The 22229-nt window shown below is 33.0% G+C and overlaps 1 non-coding gene across 1 annotated transcript; it reads right to left on the minus strand.

Moving 5' to 3' along the window:
* Positions 1-2504: 2504 nt before the first annotated feature.
* Positions 2505-2608, minus strand: LOC111921093 (small nucleolar RNA R71). Its single transcript, XR_002860062.1, has one exon. It is a non-coding gene; the product is annotated as a small nucleolar RNA R71 (small nucleolar RNA).
* Positions 2609-22229: the final 19621 nt, after the last annotated feature.

The raw sequence follows: 22229 nt of genomic DNA on the forward strand, positions 1-22229 counted from the left end.
AAGTCCACTCTAGAAACTTAATTCACTAGATCGCCTAAATAGTTAAGTGTTGGTTTCTACTATGGTCGATAACCTAGACGTACTTGCCAGTTCTCTGATCTGGACCAATCATTTACGGTTAACCAAAAAGAGGAGGACTATTACACTTCGTTTTGATCTCACACTCTACCCAAAAATGAGACCTATCAGATACTTAGCTTAATTGGAACTAAGCACCTTTTATAAGTCCATAACTAACCCAAACTATATCTAAAGGCAAATTTGATTCTAACATAGTTCCTAAAAAGAAGTTTTGTTATAGTTATACAAGTAGAAAAGAGTATAATTAATACAACTAGCATGTAATAAATACTTTTATCAAAATATTCTTTTGAAAATAACTATGCACTTACCTGGCAAAAATAGGTGATTTGAGGTTAAGGCGGTGCTTCGCCTTAACACTTTATCAAAAGACCTAGAAGTATATAGCACTAAGTCTCAGTCTATTTTCATATATCTTATGAATATAATAATGATAGTCTAGATTTCTCAATAATTTGAATGTCTACATGAAGATTTATCAAATAATAAATAACCAAGTAGGATCATATCAGATGTAGGGTTCGTTTGGTATACACAACATACTGTTTTGAAATCCCACCTTAAACACCTCACTAATCTAGCCTATACATCACTCCCATAAGTAGATTAATCAATATAATGACTTGGAGTTAGTAATAAATTTTAATTATAGGTTCATAACAATGACTATGATTATAATTATAAGTTACACTTTAAGCAGAGTAAGTGTAGCTCCACTTATAGAGTATTTTAACGAGAATGAAGAATGATGAGGGAATAACTACGACCCAAGAGCTTCTAATCAACACCACTCTAACGTTGCAGGGCCTCGCTAACATAACCAGGAACTAGGGAGTAAAGGGAGTAAGGGATAGAAAAGGTTCCATAGATAATGGAGGAAAGGTCTTGATATATGCATACTTAACCATATATTTTGTGCATTATCTTAATATTTTTAGCTACAATTTTTCTCATTATAGGAAAAAAGGTGCTTAACTCATTTAAATTATGTTTTGTAGCAGTGAAGACATGCTCAAGATGAAAAGGAAGCAAATGTGAAGCTGGAAGCAGGAATATTTGACCAAGTCAACATAAGTCAAAGAATTCAAGAATTTTGAAGCCCACGGTGTGGGGCATTCTTGCCATGCCGTAGTGATTTGGATTTTGTGATCTGATCTATTCCTTGGAGAATACGCGTTTTAAGTGATCGTCATGTCATGGGGACTATTTTCCACAGTGTGGGAGGTGAATTTTGGCAACTTTATATTGATCGTTTTGGCTCTCAACCCTAATTTATGCTAGAAGTTATTGGCCATTATTGAAGACCAGAGGCACCCCTTGGAGGTTTCGGATATATGAATTTGTTTGGGCTTAATTTTTGAAGAGATCTAAAAGAGAACATCATTAAATCTATTGGATGTCTAGTTCTAATCATGTCTAGTCTTATTTGTTTTGATTCTATGTGTTTTTCTGCTATGATCATGGGCTAAAACCCCATTCTACTTTAGCTGTTATTTTTGTTCCCTGTGTTCGATACCAACTTACTTGAACTATCCTATTAATCGATTAGGTACACTGCCTATCACATTATAGTTAGTCTAGATTATTTGGTTTTAAAACTTGTACTTAAAATACACATCAAGTTTTCGGCGCAATTGCTTGGGCACGACTTAATTTTAGTTAATCTTATCTTCTATTTGTTCTCGATCCTTTTTGTGGAGTTTATTTTAAATAAAGTTATATTTCTTTCGTTTTATATTTTTCCTTTTTTTAATTTTATGGCCATACAATGACGATGTTGTGGCCATCGTTCAGACAATTTAGGTTTTTATTATTTTTGTTCTTTTTATGTGTTTGTTTTCTTTTTTGTTGTAGTAAGTTTATGAACCGAACATCTTCATCTAACACAGTACTTGGTTTGGAAGATCCCGAGTCTATTTTTGCAAAAGCAACAAGTAACGGAGAACAATAAACACAAGCAAAAGGATGAAGTAAAACCAAACGAGGTAGAGAGAGAATACGTGCTCGATTTAGAATCTAAAAAAAGCGAAACAGAAGATGAGATGGACGACACAACGGACATGAACATGGAGGAGTATAAGAAACGGATGCGTGATAACGGGCCAAGTCTTGTATATCTCGAAAATCCAAGCACCACTTATTTTGAACTGAAGGGGAACATCTTAACTATGCTAAAAGACATCTCATTCTATAGGAAAGACCACGAAGATGCCTACAAGCATATCGACGAGGTGAGTGACATTGTTAACTACTTTAATGTTCCCAATGTTCCTCATGAAACATTTTTGTTGTGGATGCTTCTGATAACTTTAAGAGGAGCGAAGAAGGATTGGCTTAGAGCATTTCTACCCTAAGCTATCACCATATGGCCCACACTTTGTGAAGAGTTCATCCAATAACTTGGCTCACCATCGAAGGTTGCAAAACTGAAGAAGGACATATCCAACTTTGAACAAGAGGGGGAATCCTTATATGAGGCATGGGAAAGGTACAAGGGGTTGCGGAGAAATTTTCCACAACATGAACTCAATGTTCAACAAGAGGTATCAATATCTTTTGATGGGGTAAATGTGGCCACTCGACAACTCCTTTGACTCTCAAGGATTGCTAACAAAGAAGACTCCGGAAACAATTAAGGAGCTAATTTAAGATTTTTCCAAACACTCAAGGGAGTATCACAATCCTCTAGAAGACACGACAAGAGGATATAAAAGTGGCAATGCGGCTTCTGAAGATTTGGCAGCGGTAATGGAAAAGTTAGAATGAATGGACCGGAGAATGACAAAGATTTATCAATCCATCCATGCAATTCGAGTTGGGTGTGATGATTATGGTGGTCCACACTTAACCAATTAATGTAACCTCAATGAGAATGGAAATCGGAAAGCTCCAGCTTGCTATTTCAGTGGGGATAGGTATGATGAAGATTGGAAGAAACCCAAGAAGGGGTGGCTACCGTATGATGAATACAAGAAGGCGAAAGAAGAAAAGTTTAAGTAAACCAGCTAAGGATTTTATCAAAAAGAACAACCACTACCCGAAAGCAAATCCGAGTATGAGTCAATTCTTACACACTTTGCAGCCGTTTCGGAGAAAATACATGGCACGACTGATGCTACAATAAGGACCCAACAAGCAACGATAACAAACATTGAAACTCGGTTGGATCAATTTACCAAGCTAGTAAATGAGCAGTTACCACCAAAAAACCCGATCCAAAACTGCAATCTCGTGTTATGGCAATATACACTGAAATAGAGGTTAATTATGAGCCATTAGTGATCCACAATACAACTACCATACAGCCTGACCCATAGTCGGGAGAAGCAAGGCGCGAAGCTAATTCATAGAATTTGGCTGCCTTGTTTCCACGGCGTGGCGATCACTACACCATGTTGTGGCCACTGAAGAATTAAAATTTGGTCTTTTTAAAACCATATCAGCCTCCGCTTCCTTATCCCTCTCGAGCAATGTAAAGCCCACTGGAACCGGAACAAAAAAAATCATGGAGCAAGTGTTATCTCTCTCTCTCTCTCTATTAATTCCCCATTCCTCATATCCATGACTAAACTTCTTAAATTTGCTAAAGATGTGATGACAAAAATCAGAAGTAGTTGGAAAAAGCATCCACCATTGTCCTTAACGAACTATGTTTTGCCGCCATCATTGAGGGATTACCAACAAAAATGGGAGATCCGAGTCGGTTGACTTTACCTTGTGGATTTAGAAATTCCACTATTATAAATGATTTAGCCGATTCGAGGGCTAGCATAAATCTCATGCCCTATTCCTTTTACAAGAAACTCGCATTTTTGGGGCTAAAAAACACAAGAATGACAATTCTAATGGAGGATCACTCAATAACTCATCCACGTGATATTGTAGAGGACTTACAGGTGAAGGCTAGAAAATTCATTTTTCCAATGGAATTTGTAGTCTTAGATAGGAAGTAATTTGAAGACCTTCCCATTATCTTAGGAAGATCATTCTTGTGTACCGCAAGAGCCCTCGTTGATATTCATGACTCTAAGCTTACACTTCGAGTAGAAGCCGAAGAAATAACATTTGAAATGAACGAAAGTGAGTCATGACGAACCTTTAGATGAGGTTTTAAGAGTGAAAAATTTGGAAGGGGTGGTGGAAAACAAAGGAGTAGAGGAAAGTCTCAAGGAGTTTGAGGATATAGAAAAAATGATGGAGGAAGAGATCAAGGCATGGGAGCATCCTAAAGGTGAAGAATTCAGTCTTACCAAGCCAAGAGCCTAAATCCCCATGGTTTTTGAAGTTTTTGATTTCGTAACACCAAAGGCTCAAATAGATGAGGCAAGTGAAGAAATTTTTTTTGATTCGATTTATGATAAAGAGTTATGTGAGCAGGAGGTGGATCAGAATAATGATGAGCAAATGGTTATCAATTTGGAAGTGGAAGCAAGGGAACAAAAGGAGGAAGAAAGGAAGACGCAATTTTCTAGAAGAAAAAAGGATGAAACACAAACATGAGGAACACGCCAATAGAAAGAAAAAGGGAAACACAAAAGGCATATATAAGGCGAGTGTAGGCTTACAAAAGAAGGTGGAAGGAGCAGAAGGAGAAAAGGGAGATCCTACTCCCACGCACAAAAACATATAGCGGGATGGATTCCAGCTCAAGACTCCTCAAAAAGAAGCACTTACGGGAGACAACCCGCGGTTTGCATTTTCTTTTCATTCTAATTTTGCGGTTTTTTTTATTTCTTTGTTAATTAGGATTTTCACTCTTCTGTCATCATCTACTGATTATTGTTGTGTGGGAAAGCAACACATAAGTGTGGGGTGTGGCAATGTTATAAAATAAATTAAAATAATTTTCTTGTATGCCTAGTTACCATCGCATGGAGGAGTTGTTCCACATCGTGGTCATCTAGAAATGTTCGTAATTTTGAAGCAACTCTGATATCACAAATTAGGAAACCCAACGGCATGGAATTATTTTTCCATGACGTGGGGATAATTTTTACTCAGTAAGTTGTTTTTAACCTTAAAGGAAAAAATTCAATCATTTTACTAAAAGGAGAAACACCCTCACGCTGTTGCTCTCTCCCTCACGATGAACTCCCTCCCAATCTTTAGATTTTGGTGATTTCTACAAATCAAGTTATGATCTTTCACTTGAAATAAGTTAAATAAGGTTAGACTACTCTGTATTGAACACCAATTTGGTTATTGGTTCGATTTTTAAAAGTTTCTTAAAGTTAGTGTTTAAGATTTTTGAACTAATTTAAGGATAATCTGAGTTAATGTGATATGAATAATGAACCTAATAGTGATAAATGATAGCCTTAACAAAACCCTTGTGTTTGATTTGGATTAAATGGCCAAAACTACCTGATTGAATGCTATTCTTTGCATCTGTTCATTCGCCAATGTGTGACAGTTTATTGTCGTGGCGTGGCGACTATATAGTGAGGAAGTTTCTTGCTTTTATTTATGAATTTTGGTTGGTTTGTTTTTTTGTTAACTAATTTTATAGGAAATGGGACCTATGTGACCACCTTGCCAGCAAGAATCCCATGAAACCCACCGTATTTTGCTTGGTATCGTTTTCCCAAGGTGGTAGAGCCAGGGGTGCTTATGGAGTGGAGAAACAAACTAGCTTGGTTAAGGTTGAAATACATTCATGTGCCTCCAATGATTGATTGGGATTGGATAAGGGAAGTAAGACTTGAAGAAGGAGTGACAATCTATCTCACCAAAATGTTTAACTACCGTGGGGTTCGACTAACATGCATTGATTGGAGGAGATTATTTCATCTTCAAGAGCCGATTTTTATGGAAATATGTGTCAAGATCTTTGCTACTGCCCAATTTAGAAAAAGAAATAACGATGATGACAAGGGAAATTTCACATTTTGTCTAGGGGAGGAGGCGAGAATGTAGTTTGGTAGAGCTTGCATGGCGGTTGGACCTTTACAACCAATCTGAGGCCATGAGTGAGGGGTTTCCTATGTTTCTTGATCATTGACTTAAATTTTTTTCCTCCAGGTGTTATAAATTCAAAGTGGTGGACTTCCATTGTGAATGGATGTTATAACCCAAGTTCTGCTTATGAAGGGCGCATCCTTTCACCCATTCACAGATTCATCCATCGACTGGTCACATTCTCCATAAACCAAAAGAAGGAACAAGACCGTGTATGTAGTCTTGATATATTTTTCTTAGGGAGTATCATTACTCCCAATGTGTTCTACCATTTTCCTTATTGTAGAATTTCTGACAAACAAGATGGGAAGAACAGGGCAGGATCTCCTATCTATAGGGGAATATTGGTGACTAAGTTGGCTCGTTCCTATGGAAATTTCAATGCACCTAAAGCAAACTTTCTCAACTTGGTGCATAGCCGCCTATTGCAACCATGTTTATTCGGGAATGCACACATTATGATGGATTTAGGGGGTGGTAACTGCATGGTGCCTAATGATGATCCAGTTGAAGCACCATAGGAGGCCCAGAATGTGAGGACAATGATGGAGGGTCAGGAGCCTAGAGATGAACCCGTGAGAGATGAGCTACCTATGGATCCATATTATGTTATAGCTAGACAATATGATGATAATGTTGGTAGGGGATTGAATTATGTGGGGTATAGTTTGGAGGCAATTCAGCATCATCTTATGGTTACACCTTCGGCTGGAGCACCGACTCATTATAGTTACATTCCTACTTGGGAGGAAAGATGGGCTGAGTATAGAGGTAGTATGGGTGTTAGTGGAGCTGGAGATCAAGATGATGAGGATGAACAATGACTATCATTATTTCGTTTTTTTTTGTTTGGTGTGTTTTAGATAATTTATATTTGTAGGATTTAAGTAATTTATGATTCGCATAATTTTAATTTTTGTAATTGTTTTTCCTTTTTACTACTCGTTTGTTTGTGTTTTTAGATCATGAAAAAGTTTGTTTGATGAGAGAATACTTCAGCAATTCCCGAGAAACATGACTAGAAGAAAAAGTGTAGGGTGAGGTTTGCGACTTGAAGAGAGATTTTGAGCGAAAGAAGTGCTTATTAAGTCACAATAACTGGAAGAATATGATTTTACATCATAATTGAGGGGTATACCATTTTTATTGCATTTTCTCACCAATTATACGAATGGAATTCTAAAGATGCAGCACCACGCCATGGCTATTCTATGCACGGCAGGGCAAAGGCAGAATTCGCGATCAAATTCTAGTACCATAGAAGAACACGACATGAAATTACTCACCACGATATGGAGGATGTTTAGTTTGACTTTTTGAGCTGTTGTTTCATCACTAAATTAGGAGTCTTGTTTTATAGGATTGTTAAAGATCATTCATATTGCGGTCCAGCGTCCTGTTTTCCGGCTATTTCACGAGATGTCAACCACACAACACTTGATTTCGACCTCGCCACTTACCAGGAGAGTCTGTTCCACTTTCTCCCTCTTTACTTTTATGTTCTTTAAGTTTTCATGCATGCAACGGGGACATTGCATGAATTAAGTGTGGGGTAGGGGGTCGAATATAGGAATGCAAGCATATTAATTTAGAAAAAATGACTAGGATTAAAAAATCTTAGAGACTTGAAATAATGGTCTAAATTTGAAATATAGTACAAAAATTGTTATATTGTTGTGTTGGGACCTAGGTCGCTAGTGTTGTGTGGGACGATCTGATGCGAGCTTCGATGTTTATTTGAGACAATATATTTTCTAGTGTATTCGTGGTTTCCCTATCCTAATGAAATCATGTGACAAAAACACAACCTTGAGCAGTTTGAGGGATGTAATAAGTTTTTACTTGGGAAAACCTAGACCTAATAAAAAACTTTCCAGTGACTGATTTATCTCATGGGTCCTTTCTATCAAAACAAGGCGAGTCACTTTTCCAAATTTATCTATTTATTTTTCTGCATTGTTGAGTCTAATTATTATATAAAATAAAGTAACAGTTCAAGAGTGAAGTCAATTTGTGGCCTTTGGAACTTGGCCAGTAACCCCCTCGGGATATTTTATATATGTCCACCTTGTTACATTAACGTGGATAAAAACGGGAAGAATGCTGCTACACAGGTTTCATCGCAAATCATGGGCTTAATTAGTGGCCTAAGGGATTTGTAGTTGCCCAATAAATCTTTTAGAAAGTCACGAACTATAGTATTAGTAAAATTGCAACTAAGTTAAGGTTTAAGTTATTTATTTTCTTATGTGTGATAATTGAAAGTTGAAATACTGGGAATATATATATATATATATATATATATATATATATATATATATATATATATATATATGTTCAACAGAAATATATAAAGTTGCAACAATAAAAAGTGTAGTTATATTTTCAGGACAACTATTTTATATAGTAATTAATGATAATAACTATAACTATGTTAGAGAGCATATTTGATCCATAATTTGTGTTTGGTTGCTTGACTTGATCATAGAAAAATAACTCTTAGATTTATCGTGAATAGCCAAATTTATCTTTATATCAATTTTGTGTCTACTTGTGTTTGATCATTACTTAGTAAGTCATAAATTGGTAACAACTAGGAATTTGATCATAATATTTAGTTTTATAATAATTTGGCAACCAGCATAAGTATTCTAATAGAAATCAACCATGAAAAAGAGGGAATTCGGATCCAACGAAAGTACTCTTTGATATTGAACTCAAATCGTTTTCTTGTTTCTTCCTTCATTTAATTTACTTACTTGTTAAGTGTTATAAGTTTCTAGACTTGTAAAACTAGAAACACCCCCCCCCCCCCTTATTTACGTAATTTACTCAGATAATTTTAATAGGTAATTTCAGCTATTTTTTTATTCTCTGTGTTCAATATCCGACTTACCTGAACTATCCTATTAATCGATTAGGTACATTGACTATTGCATATTAGTTGGTTTTGAAACTAGTACTTAAAATACATATCAGGTGTGAAGATTATGGTTGAATTTTGAATTATGTATATTAAAAATATGTATCTTCTTCATACGAGATTCGTTTTTGACGTTCTTTATATCCACGTGTAGCTATAGACAAGATCTACAATGTTCGTTTTGACTCCGTCGGCTAGTTTTCAATTTAATTTTAAAGCTATATTTTTTACAGGCTTAGACTGTTAAAGTCCGTATAAAAATCATAATTTTCTCATACGATATTTGTTCTCGACTGTCTTTATATCGACGAATTGGTATTGAAGAGGCCTCTAACTCTCGTTTAGATTTCTTTTCTTAACAATAGATCGATTTAATTTCGGTTACTGATCTGTATTCTGCTATGTTGAAACATCGAAAAATCATAACTTCCTCTCACGAAGTCAGATTTGAGCATTATTTATATGCATGAGTTTGTTTTTCCGATTACTACAACTTTTGTTTGGATTATTTATCCAAAATAATCTTTTATTTTTAATTTATATTTTAGCCCTATTTATTATGTTTCGACGTAAGATTTCACACAGATATTACTTACACCTAATATCTATAAAATTCACATAAACATATATATATATATATATATATATATATATATATATATATATATATATATAATTTACCTTTATTTATTCTAAAGAATTTACAATAGTTAACCGATAAGGGTACATATTTCATAACTAAGCCTAATAGGAAACGTGGGTGCTACAACTCGTTAGCATAGTGACCAATTTTTCCATAATTGTAGTTGTAGTAGGTCAGCTATCTGTTTCATCTCCCATAATGTTTCTTCTTACACTTTTCACACCACTTCACCTCGTTGTTACCCCAAACTTCTTGTCGTTGGGGCTAGATCTCGAGAACCTACTTTTTATTGGACCTTGAAGATCCATCAAACCTCATTTTCTTTCCCGTACCAGCTTTTTCCAGATGCTTCTCCCTAATCTGAATCTCCACATTCATAGCCGCCTAGATGGTTGCTTTCAAAGTAGTTGCTAGCTTCACTGTTGGACCATAATATGCTAACAGTCCATTAGTGAACTTCTCAATCTTGTATAGTTTAGTAAGGACCAAGTATGAAACGAATTTCATATTCTATGTGAAAGAAAAAAACATACTCATTGACGCTCATCTTTTCTTTCTTCAGATTCTGGAACTCATTAATTATTTATAGGAGGTCTCTTTCTGAACAGTACTCCCTCTATAAGTGCTCCAAGAATTTTCCCATGTCATCTTTATCGCTTCTCCCTTTAGCATAGTCTCAGCAAACATCTTCCACCAACTTAACACTTTGGTCTATAGTTTTCTGACCGCAAAGACGGTCTTCTATCTGTTGTTGCAGTTGTAGCTCTCAAACACCATCTTTATTTCAAATATCCAATCGATAACAGTCACTGGTTTTGGGTTCCCAGAAAGACTTGGTGGCTTGGACGCCATGAAGTCCTTGTACTTGCATACATTCCTATCAATCCCTTCATCTGGATTGTGCCTCCTTACTACTCATGGTTCAGCTTCATCAATGGTTTTGTTATCTTCTTTCAACCGATCTTCATTTATATCTGGTTAAACAATTGGAGAAGTGGGTTCCCTTCTATTCTCCTTTAGAGTTTGTCTTGTTTCCTCCATTTGTTGATATAACATAGCCTGGATCTTAGCTTGGAGCCTCACCACCATGATAGGTTCATGTGTAAGAATAACTTTCGGTGCACGTCCAATTACATGTTGACGTTCAGGCTGTCATTTCCCATTTTCGTTTCCTAGTCCACTACATGTTCTAAACAGGATGCTCTATACACTAAAACAATTGTTCAATATACAGGAACATTGATATATTATGATAGGGAAGGTTTTATTTATGTTAGACGTATAATTCATCCTTATTAGCCTAAAAGATTACATACCAGTTCTAATACAATACTTTATATGTTTAGAATCATGTACACATAAAATTTTCTCTTTCAAATAAAGTCCGGCAATAGACCTTTATATCTTTTCAAGTAATAGCAATCTAGGTAAGCAATCTAAGTCATGCTATATTATAAATCATTTAGCATATAATAGCAAAAAAAGGCATTTATCCTAAAGTAAGCCAGTACTTGTGTGAATCTTGGAATACAACCTAAAATATATTAGACACACATATCACAATCATCACTTAGCATTCTAATTTTAAGTCTAGAATTTACCGAAATTCCTAGTTTGCTTAAACTAATGCTCTGATACCAAATGAGACATATCCAATTTTCACGGCCAAATAAAATTTTTTCTTTATACTTATTTCAAACAAAGTATTCCTTTAAAACATATAATAGTGCAGAATTTGTCCCAAAACATTTTTTCATGTAAGATGAATTCAAAAACATTTTCAAAGAAACGTTTTTCATTGAAATTAAAACCTCAGATGTCATAAATGATACACAAATATAATCATTAACTAGTCATTACAAGTCTTGAAGCTGTTTATTATACTAATGGCCTTAAACTATTTTAGGACTCAACTGATTTAAAATCATGGTTGTAGAACTCGCTACTCGGTACCTGTTCGGCCAACTACCAAGTAGCGAGTACTCAGGGAGTACTCGGATTCGGTAATTCATGTAGAAATATTTTTAGGGAAATTATATATGTCAAAATCGTAAGTTAAAACCATAATTTGATTGAAATATATAACAAAATTAGATACATGTGAATACACAAAAACTGAAAAACACACAATGGTCTCACTTCATAAATAATTACTCAAAATGTAAGATATATATATATATATATATATATATATATATATATATATATATATATATATATATATATAGTAATATTCACATGTGTGTGTGTTAAATAATAAATCATTAAGTATATTATACATATTAATAAACGAGTTGCCCAAGTTTTACAACACTACTCGCTTCAGTAAGAGGCCGATCAGGGAGAACTTGGATTATGTAACTCACCTCGGTAAGAGGTCGAGTAATCGGCGAGTTTTACAACACTTTTTAAAATCATTCTCCATTTGCCTTCATACTGCTACCTATTATATAAAAAACCCGAGTTGGTCAGGTTTGAGAACCTGATCAGTACATAGGTTCTTCAACCCACAATAATATAATTATAATCTTTTATATATATTTTTCTACAAACAATTAACACGGTTACCCATTCCTGTTATTCTCACTCTTTGATCCTGAAATGATGATCTCAATGGACCTATCCTAAAGGATCAATGTAAGCAACGGGTACAGAATACCACTTCAGGGATTCTTTATCAATATATGTCAATCAGGTAACCATGGAGGGATAGAGTACCCGAATTAACATCCTTTCCTTTTTCCCTAAAAAGTGTGATCATTAACACCTACAGGTGACGACCCTTCTAGTGTTCCACAAGACTATCTAGAATAGTAAGTGGTCGTCATCTATACTCTTCAAGATGACTAGTCCTAGTAGTATAATAGTACAATGTTGCTCATGGTCTCACACCATTATTTTATTGTTCATAGTCCTTTACAACCCAAAGTAATTTAAGTATAATAATAAAATAAATAATTATTCCAACATTTCAATTAAGCAAACAAAATCCTGTCATGCTACTTTATCTAACGTATTTATAAAAATAAATATCACATATAACAGTTATGCATTTAAATATTTTGTATCTATGGGTAAGATGAAAGTAACTATGTACTCACTTGTTAAAGATGGATGATTGGTGGAAAAGTTTGTCCTTCGCCTAACACCTTTGTTTTCCCTTTTAAACAGCCTACATAAAATCATTACTAGGTCTTAGTCGTTGTTTTATAATATTCTAAACTATAATAACAATATTTTAGGTTCGTAACTCCAAAGAAATATCGAGTCCTATTAAATAAGGAACGACCAGGTATGATCATATCGGAGGTATGATCCATTCAGTATTTAGAGTATATTGTTTGAAAAATCCACTTTAAACACCTCACTAAATCTAGCATATATATCATTCTCGTAATTAGATCGATCAATATAACGATTGAAATTACCAATAAATCTTATTTATGAATTCATAATAAAAACTATGAATACAAATATAAGTTACACTTAAAACTTAGTAAGTGTAGCTTAACTTGTAGAAATTTCTGGTAAAAGTTCGGAAAGTTCACAGGCAGAACTTCTATTCCAAATACTACTTTTTGTGGGGCTTTTTGATGCTTCAGCGCTTCCCAAAAGTGGTTAGAAGCTCAAAAAAATAGAGCTAGGGGTGGGAGAATTCCAGAGAGATTTTGGATGGAAGAGTGTGAGAAATATGGCAAAATTTTGAACCTATTTATAACTGTCCATCGGGGACGCGCCACGCCATGTCGTGACGTTGCTGGCTCCTCTCTGTAAATTCTCGAACCTATTTATAACTGTCCAATTGGTGGAGCCACATCATCAAGCACAAGAAAATTCCTGAACCTTCAAAAACTCATATCTTTCACATACGAGTTCTGTTTTCGACGTTCTTTATATCACAAGTTTCATATCGACTAGTATTACAGCTTTCATTTAGACTTAATTGGCTAGTTCACACTCTGTTTTTAATTTATAATCTATGAATGTTATACTGTAAAAGGCTTTACGGAATTCATAACTTCTTCTCACGAACTTCGTTCTATATATTGACGGATTCATATTTTTGAGTACATAAATTCTCGTTTAGATTGTTTTGACCAAAAAAACAACCGATCTCCATTTCACTTTTTATGACACATATTGATGTGTCGAGTTGAACGCGAAACTTCGAAAAATCATAACTTACTCATACAAAGTCAGATTTTGGCTTTCTTTACATTTACGGGATCGTAATCACCATTACTACGACTTTTGTTTAAATTATTTATCCTAAACAATCTTTTATTTTTAAATGTTTATTTAGCCATATTTATTAAGTTTTTAAAATAAGTTTTTATACAAATAATATATATACATAATATCTGTCTAATTTCCACACATGTTAAATATATAAATCACATTCATATAAACACATATGTATTTGAATCATTCATTTTCATTTATTCATAAAATTTTACAATCATCGACCGACGTAAATACATATTTCTCTAAGAGTGTCTAGCGAGAAACACAGGCGTTACACAATGTGACATTTTACAAAGATTAAAACCGATGAGGTCAAAGTGATATTTTACAAATTTAAAGGGTGGTAACAATATGAGAATCAGAATGTATATATTACAGGGAATAAAACGAAAGTCTAGAAAATGAAGATGTGAAATTGACATCTTACAAAGTTCATAGACCGGAGTGAAAGTGACATTTAAAAAAATAGAGTGGTGGAAAACATCATTTTAGAAAGTAGAGGCACTTAAGTTGAGAAACCACAAAATTCAGGGACCAAAGGTACTAAATAGCAAATAAAAATAAGCATGAAAACATACAAAAAATTTACGTTTAAACGTAAAGAAACTTGAATTTATACCGACATGTATATAAAAAGAAATAAGTAAGGATAATTGTTTTAAGTTATCGAACAAAATTTCAAATAATTTAAAAGGTATTATATGTAACCCGACTTATATGTAGGAAACATATGTAAAAATAAGCATAAAAATAATATATATATATATATATATATATATATATATATATATATATATATATATATATGTCGAAACAAAAATAAAATCAAATTTATATTGAAACGTAAATAATTTTTTTTTAATTGATGAACGATTTAAATTGATGAACGAAAGTTCTAAATTTATGACGAAACGTTGAGCACCTCCAATTTATACGAATACCTACATAAAAATAAGTACTTAAGTAGTTTTTCTTTTTCAAAGTTAATGAAAAAAAATGATAGCAATAAAAACTTAGCCCTAGCTATATGAATCGTTAAGTTTAGAAAATAAATTGGATGAAAATGGTATTTTATAAAATTTAAAGTTAAAAAGATTAAAAAGATATTTTAAAAAATAAGGGTGTAGAAAATATCATTTTACAAAATAAAAAATTAATAACAATAAAAACTTAGCATAGCGACTTAAATTGCCAAAACTAAAGTCATGTCCTACCGAATTTGGTTTCTAGTATTAGGTAATTATTAAATGAGTAGAATATAATAAATTGTGATTTAGTAGAAACATGAGTATGTTTGGCATCGAACGTTTTGAATCGTTTTTAAGTTTCTACCGTATGACAAAACGTTTCGTTTTGAACAAAAAATCTCTTTTGGCAGTAGAAGCTTTTGACATTTAGTTTAAATAAAACGTTTCAAATTCAAAAGCTATAACACATAACGTTTAACAAAATGTATTCACTACTCGCTTCCCAGCTAGTTTTACAAAAGACGTCAATATTTTTTTTTCTAAATACTACACCAAATACGTTATCTTTCTCAAAATTAATTATTAAAACTAAAACTCCATCATCAAACCCATTTTTTTTTTGCTTGAAAGCTTATTCTAAAAAAATAAAAGCTTAAACTCTAAAAATCTTCTGAAAATTACATGCCAAACATACCGTAAGTTAAAAACGATCTTTATATTTTATACATTTGACTCACCTATGATAAAAAGAAAAAAAAATCAGTTAAATAAAAGCATATGATAATCTTTAATACACGAAAAAGATGTTATTTATGAATTTGAAAAATATTGTTTAGCAAAAAGATTTCACCTTTACATGTCAAAATCGGGATTAGTTTAGAATTTTCACCTTCTTTTCCAAAGTATCATCATTACAACCACAACGCAGCTGCTTTTCTTTGTTTTTTTTTATTATGTTATTAAGCATACTATTTAACTTTGATTCATTAAGTTTACAAGTTTTAAATTTATTTTCATATATTTAGGCTGCAAATTAAATTAAATTTATTTATTTAGGTGAATGTATTTTTAAATAAAATTACTAATATTGTTTTTTTTTTTCCTTTTCTTTTATATATTGTTTGGTAATAATTTTAGATACTTGGTTAAAAAAAACTGAACTTATTGTAGAATTAGAATATAGTTATACGAGACAACGTGTTTCCTTATTACAAGTTGGTTAGAATCGCAAAAGAAAATGACAACATCAAACAAAATATATGGCCTTCCATCTAAATTGTATAAACCAACATGCTTTTGGCAATTGGCATAGTGGTGATGCAATGTGCGTGAAAAAACATTTTGTTGATTTTATAGAATAATAATGATTGTTAGATGACTAAACTGCGCAAATGGTCCTCGTGGTTTGCTCAAAATTATCATTTTGGTTCAAAAAGGTTTGGATTAGCACCAGAGGTCTAAAGTTTTCATTTGTTGCTTGTTTGGTCCAATCTGTTTTGATTTTTTTCAAAATGATGTATTTGCCCCTGTTAATATGATTTTGTTTTTGTTTTTTTATTTTAGATTTAAAAAAATAAAAGATAAAATAAAAATAAACCTCTCTCTCTTTCTCTCATTACTTTCACCAACCTTCAACCTCAACTAAACCTTTCATCATCTATCACCACCTAACGTCGCCCTTCTCCATCTCCATTCCCGCCACTGTGACCACCACCAAACCACCATTCCACCTTATACTACCACCAGTCACAACCCAAAAACACCACCCTCATTTCTCTATCACAGGCTACACTACCCACCGGTAGCTCCAAATCTCACCACCTAGTTGCTATTCGCCAAATCTCTAAAGCTCCGACAATCGCGCGTTAGAGTAACTGCAACCATGGCGACCCCCGTCGCTATTACTAGAACGATGGCAAATCAATTCAAACACTATCACCTGTCGCTGCAAGTTTTGGGTGGAGCTCGTGACACCTTCTGACACTCTCGATTGGGTCTCCGGTGATGCCCACAACTTGCCGAAAACCTTCCCTATCCTACTCTTACTTGTTAGTCCATATTTCCCCCTCTTGAAATTCAACTTTCAAAATGCAAACCCACCATTCATTGTGTACTAATTTTGCAGCATGGTTTGTCGGGAGGAAGCCAAGATGAATATGTATGGCATATGCTGGTGAGAGCAATAAAGAGAGGGCGGTACGTGATGGTATTCAACAACCATGGCTGGGCTGATAGCCCTCTTGCCACACCTTAGGCATGTTTACGTTTAGGTTTAACAGATTTAAGTACTTGATCTATTGAAAAACATTTATCTTCAAGTAATTTCAGAGATACAGGCAATTGAAACCCTAAATGGAGGTGGATCTGAAAAATCGTTTGAGCTGCCATACGATGATTGTCTCTCTCCCATATCTCTCAGAAAGTCATTTGGTGACCTCCCCAGATCTTGGTCTAATGTCGTCTCCTTTGACTCCAATGAATGCTCCGACAAGTGAGAGTTTGAAGGTGGGTTTCAAGTTAAAGACATTGTGGTGGATTTGGGGCAGGATGATTCTCATGGATTTGTGTTCACACAGTAAACACATACTAAGATACAAGAGAGAGAGAGAGAGAGAGAGAGAGAGATTGAGATTTAATTTAATTTAATTTTTATTTATATATATATTTTTGTTTTTTATTTTTTTAAATCAGAAAAACAAATAAGAGAGAGAGAGATTTATTTTATTTTTATTTTTTAAATCTAAAATTAGAAAAAAAAAACAAATAAGAGAGAGAGAGAGAGATTTATTTTTATTTTTTATTTTTTAAATCTAAAATAAAAAAACAAATAAGAAAAAAAGAAAATCATATTAACAGGGGCAAATCCGTTATTTTGAAAAAAATCAAAACACATTGGACCAAACAAGCAACAAAATGAAAACTTTGGACCTTTGGTGCTAGTCCAAACCTTTTTGGACCAAAGTGACAATTTTGAGCAAAACACATGGACCATTTGTGCAGTTTAATCTTGTTAGATTTGATGAACCCTCGATTTTATTAATGATCAATAAACTTCATTTCAAGAATCAACGAATGAGTCCTTAAACAGCATAATCCTAGCTGCCTATGAAGAAATAAATTAAAATTTTTCCAAAACATAAAAAAGAAAATTGCCAAAAAAATAATAAATCGTGATTTTGAACCTCAAGATTAAGGACTCAGCCTAATATCCACCGGGCTCGTGGCATAGACATGAGTTCTTCTCAGAATGTCATTTTTGCCTTAAAAAGTCACTCTTCCATCCCAAAGTGGCATTGCCGAAAATGACTTATTAAGGTAATTAAGTTTTCGATATATTTACATCTGGTTACTATCTTTTTTTTATACATCTAGGTAACAAACTTGTTGGAAATATACACATATGACCATTATGACCTGCTATAACAAGTTAAATCTTAGATGTGAACACTTTCAATAAGTTCATTACTTAGATGTGTACAAAAAAATAGTTACCCAAATATGAACAAAACGAAAAGTAAAAGTAAATTACAGGAATGGTCTCTGTGGTTTAGGGGAATTTGTGTTTTTGGTCCCTAACTTATTTTTTTAACTTGGATAGTCCCTACTGTTTATTTTTGTTGCGCGTTTGGTCCATGTCTTACCTAAAAAGACTATTGTGCCCTTATTAATTTGTTTTTTAATTAATATTCTTATTTATGTATTTATTTTTACATATTTAAAAAAAAAATTAATAGACCTCACATATTTATATCTCCACGGATGATCCCTATTATTTATTTTTTAATTAGTTTAATTTTTTAACTCAGATGATCCCTACTGTTTAATTTTGTTACGAGTTTGGTCTCTGTCTTACCTAAAAAGACTATTGTGATCTTATTAATTTATTTATTTTTAATTAATTTTCTTATTTATGTATTTATTCTTTATATATTTAAGAAAAATTAGTAGACCCCACCTATTTGTATCTCCTCACCATCCCATCTCTCATCCTCATCAACTTCTATTTGTTTTCCATCTTTAGTGATATTGACTTCTTTATCATCCCTTCTTTGTTCGGTCCTTCAACTCCGTCGAATCAACACCACAACCCACTAAAGATGAAGAGACAGTAGGTTATGGTGTTGGTTCACCAGAGTTGAAGTACCAAAAAAACAAGGATGATGAAGATGTCGATGTTACTAAAGATGGAAAATAAATAGAAGTTGGGGAGGATGAGAAATGAGATGGTGACCGGTAAGACCCAAATTAAATTTCTCAAATGTGGTTTCAGGTTTGTGGTAAGGAGATACAGATATGTGGGGTCTATTAATTTTTTTAAATATATAAAAAATAAATACATAAATAAGAATATTAATTAAAAAATAAATTAATAAGGGCATAATAGTCTTTTTAGGTAAGACATGGACAAACCATGCAACAAAAATAAATAGTAGGGACCATTCGAATTAAATTTCTCAAATGTGATTTGAGATTTATGGTGAGAAGATACAGATATGTGGGGTCTATTAATTTTTTTAAATATATAAAAAATAAATACATAAATAAGAAAATTATTTAAAAAATAAATTAATAAGGGCACAATAGTCTTTTTAAGTAAGACAGGGATCAAACGAGTAACATAAATAAACAGTGAGACCATCCGAGTTAAAAAATAAGTTAGGGACCAAAAACACAAATTTTCCCAAACCATAAGGACCATTTGTGTAATTTATTTTTACTTTTCGTTTTGTTCATACTTAGGTAACTACTTTTTTGTTGTACATATCTAGCTAACGAACTTGTTAAAAATATTCACATCTAGGATTTAACCTACTATAGCACATTATAATGGTCATATGTGAACACTTCCAATAAGTTTGTTACCTAGATGTGTACAAAAAAAAGATAGTTACCTAGATGTGAACATACCGAAAAGTTAATTACCTTAATAAGTCATTTTCCCATTCATGAATAGTTTTGAAGAGATTAAAAAGTGTGTATTTTTGTAATAGAAAATTCAAAATTATATAAATTCATACTTATTATGTTCTCCATAACTAAAATAGGTTTAACTAGAAAAATCAAAATTATATAAATGCATACTTATTATCGTGTTCATAATTAAAATGGGTTTAACATGTATTAAACTCCATTCTTTTATTGGTTCGCCGCCAGAACGACCAATAAGTGATAGCGAATAATATATATACAAAGTAATCGCTTTTCACTTTTATATAAAAAAACGAAAACATAATTTACGAATAAAATTGAAACGCTAAACTAATTTACTCTAAGATATCACATATGTCAATTGGAAGAGTCACTCATTACCACTATACCAAAGGTCTCTCGTTTATTTTGGTAAAAAAATTAACAAACGAATTTCGCAACCAAATTAGTAAGTGTGGTGTGATGTTTGAAATAAGGTGAGTGAAAGTAAAATGCTTAAGATCTTGAAATGTGCCCAAGATATTGGTTGTGCCCAATATCCTGGGTAAAAAATAATTAAGTTTAGAGAACTATTTATTAAAAGTGTGTTACTTTGTAATGAAATTAAGTGTATTTGGGATTAAAATAGTGTTTAAGTGATTATACAAGTGAATTAGTGTAATAAAACTTAAGAAACTCAAAAAGGCACCAAGATAGCATAAATAATGAAAATATATTAACAACCAAATAAATAGTAGATAAAGTGATGACGATCAAATAACAATAAGTAAATCAAAGTAAATGCAAGAACACATCAAATTTCGAGGAAAGCCTTTATTCCGACCTCGGGAGGTGATGAAATCACCTGCCTTCGAACTTATATTAAATCGATATAAAATTTAAAGTGCTAGATGATCTTAGAAATGATGTAAATGTGCTCAAGTGTCGAGAGAATCAGAGAGAAAGTGGCAGTCATAGTGTGTGTATATATTGATTAGTTAGGCTTTATATACATAACAATAATAACTAAAATTCCAACATTCTTGGGATCTTCCCTGATCCTTGCTTGACCCAGTTTTTACGATGGTCTTCAACGTTCATGAGGCATTGGCCACGTGTGTTTGGACCTGGTCTATTCTTTTTTAGTCAAGCTCTAAATTCATGCACAAGATATCACAAGAAATACCCACACAGTCCAATATATTTATTAAATCCAATATGTAGGATTGCCCAGGATGTTACTAAAAGTTAAGATATAAAAATAGTAAGCTGAAAATTCTACCCATAACAATTGCCGCCATAAATCTTCAATCCAGGATCAAGGAGATTGGCAATTTCTAGATTTGAAAATTTTACCGTTATAAGCTAAAAGGTCAGGATGTCTATTCAATTTCCTAGGAACCTTGAATTTTGATTAGTCCATAATTAGGGTTTGTGCATATGAATTGCATATATGTTTATTTAGTCTTCACGCAATCATTCACCTGCATAGGTAAATCTTCTTTATCCTTGTTTCTACTTTAATTTCATGGATAAATCTCTTATCATATTAGATCGTAATAATGAGGGCCTTATCAATGAGGATTTTTTTGATTTGAACAATTTTTCTTGTTCAAGAAATAATATTTGTACCTTCGATAATTTGGAGATGTAGGCCCAGGCGATCAAGAGGGAAATCCCCCCCCCCCTCCAAATAGTTTTAAAATCATTTTATGTGAAATTGAAACTTTATTTTGTTTCTCCTAAATGGATTTTCTTTTACCACCTTTCTTTATGCATTGACTTGTCTTTTCCTTTTAGTGACCTGATTTCTAATTTTTTTTTATATTACGCGCTTTCCATTCGTGCAAGACATGTCGATGGTTTGGCGTATTTTATATTGGATTGATCATCTTAATCAGGCTGAAGGTCTGGGTCTTGGTCTTTCTGGAATTGGAAGTGTCTATAATCTTCAAACTTTCGATTCTTCTCACATTATTTTCAAAATTAAAGCTAGAAATCATTACTTGGTTCTTAATACGTCTTACCACAAGGTCGGATGGCAAAGGAAGTATTTTTATGTTAATAGGAAATCTTTAGAAAATGGAGATTCTTTTCCTGTTGACTAGATTCTAAAGGGTAGGACTTCTAATTTCTTTTAGAACTTCAATTTGTAATGACCTTATCTTTGATTTTCTTCTTTCTTCTTGTACGAGGTAGTTCCATTATTATAAGATTTATTTCCGGCTTGTGAAGATACTGGAGTGAAGATCCAAAAAATTTTAATATTGTCTTTGGAAAAGATAAGTGTTAACAAATAAAGATCCACATGTTTCACCATTAGGTCACATAACTACTCCTTCGAGTTTTGAAGCTAATTTTATGGATTTTGATGATCCAAATCTTGACATTATTGGTTCATTTGAAGATTTTATGCCACCACCTATTGCTTCTTTTGGAGATGAAAGTGTTGATGAAGTTAATCTTTCTACACTAATGACTCGTGGGGAGTATCATGCTCTAA

The sequence above is a fragment of the Lactuca sativa genome, chromosome 5 (genome assembly GCF_002870075.4).
Source record: "Lactuca sativa cultivar Salinas chromosome 5, Lsat_Salinas_v11, whole genome shotgun sequence".
Classification (NCBI taxonomy): Eukaryota; Viridiplantae; Streptophyta; class Magnoliopsida; order Asterales; family Asteraceae; genus Lactuca; species Lactuca sativa.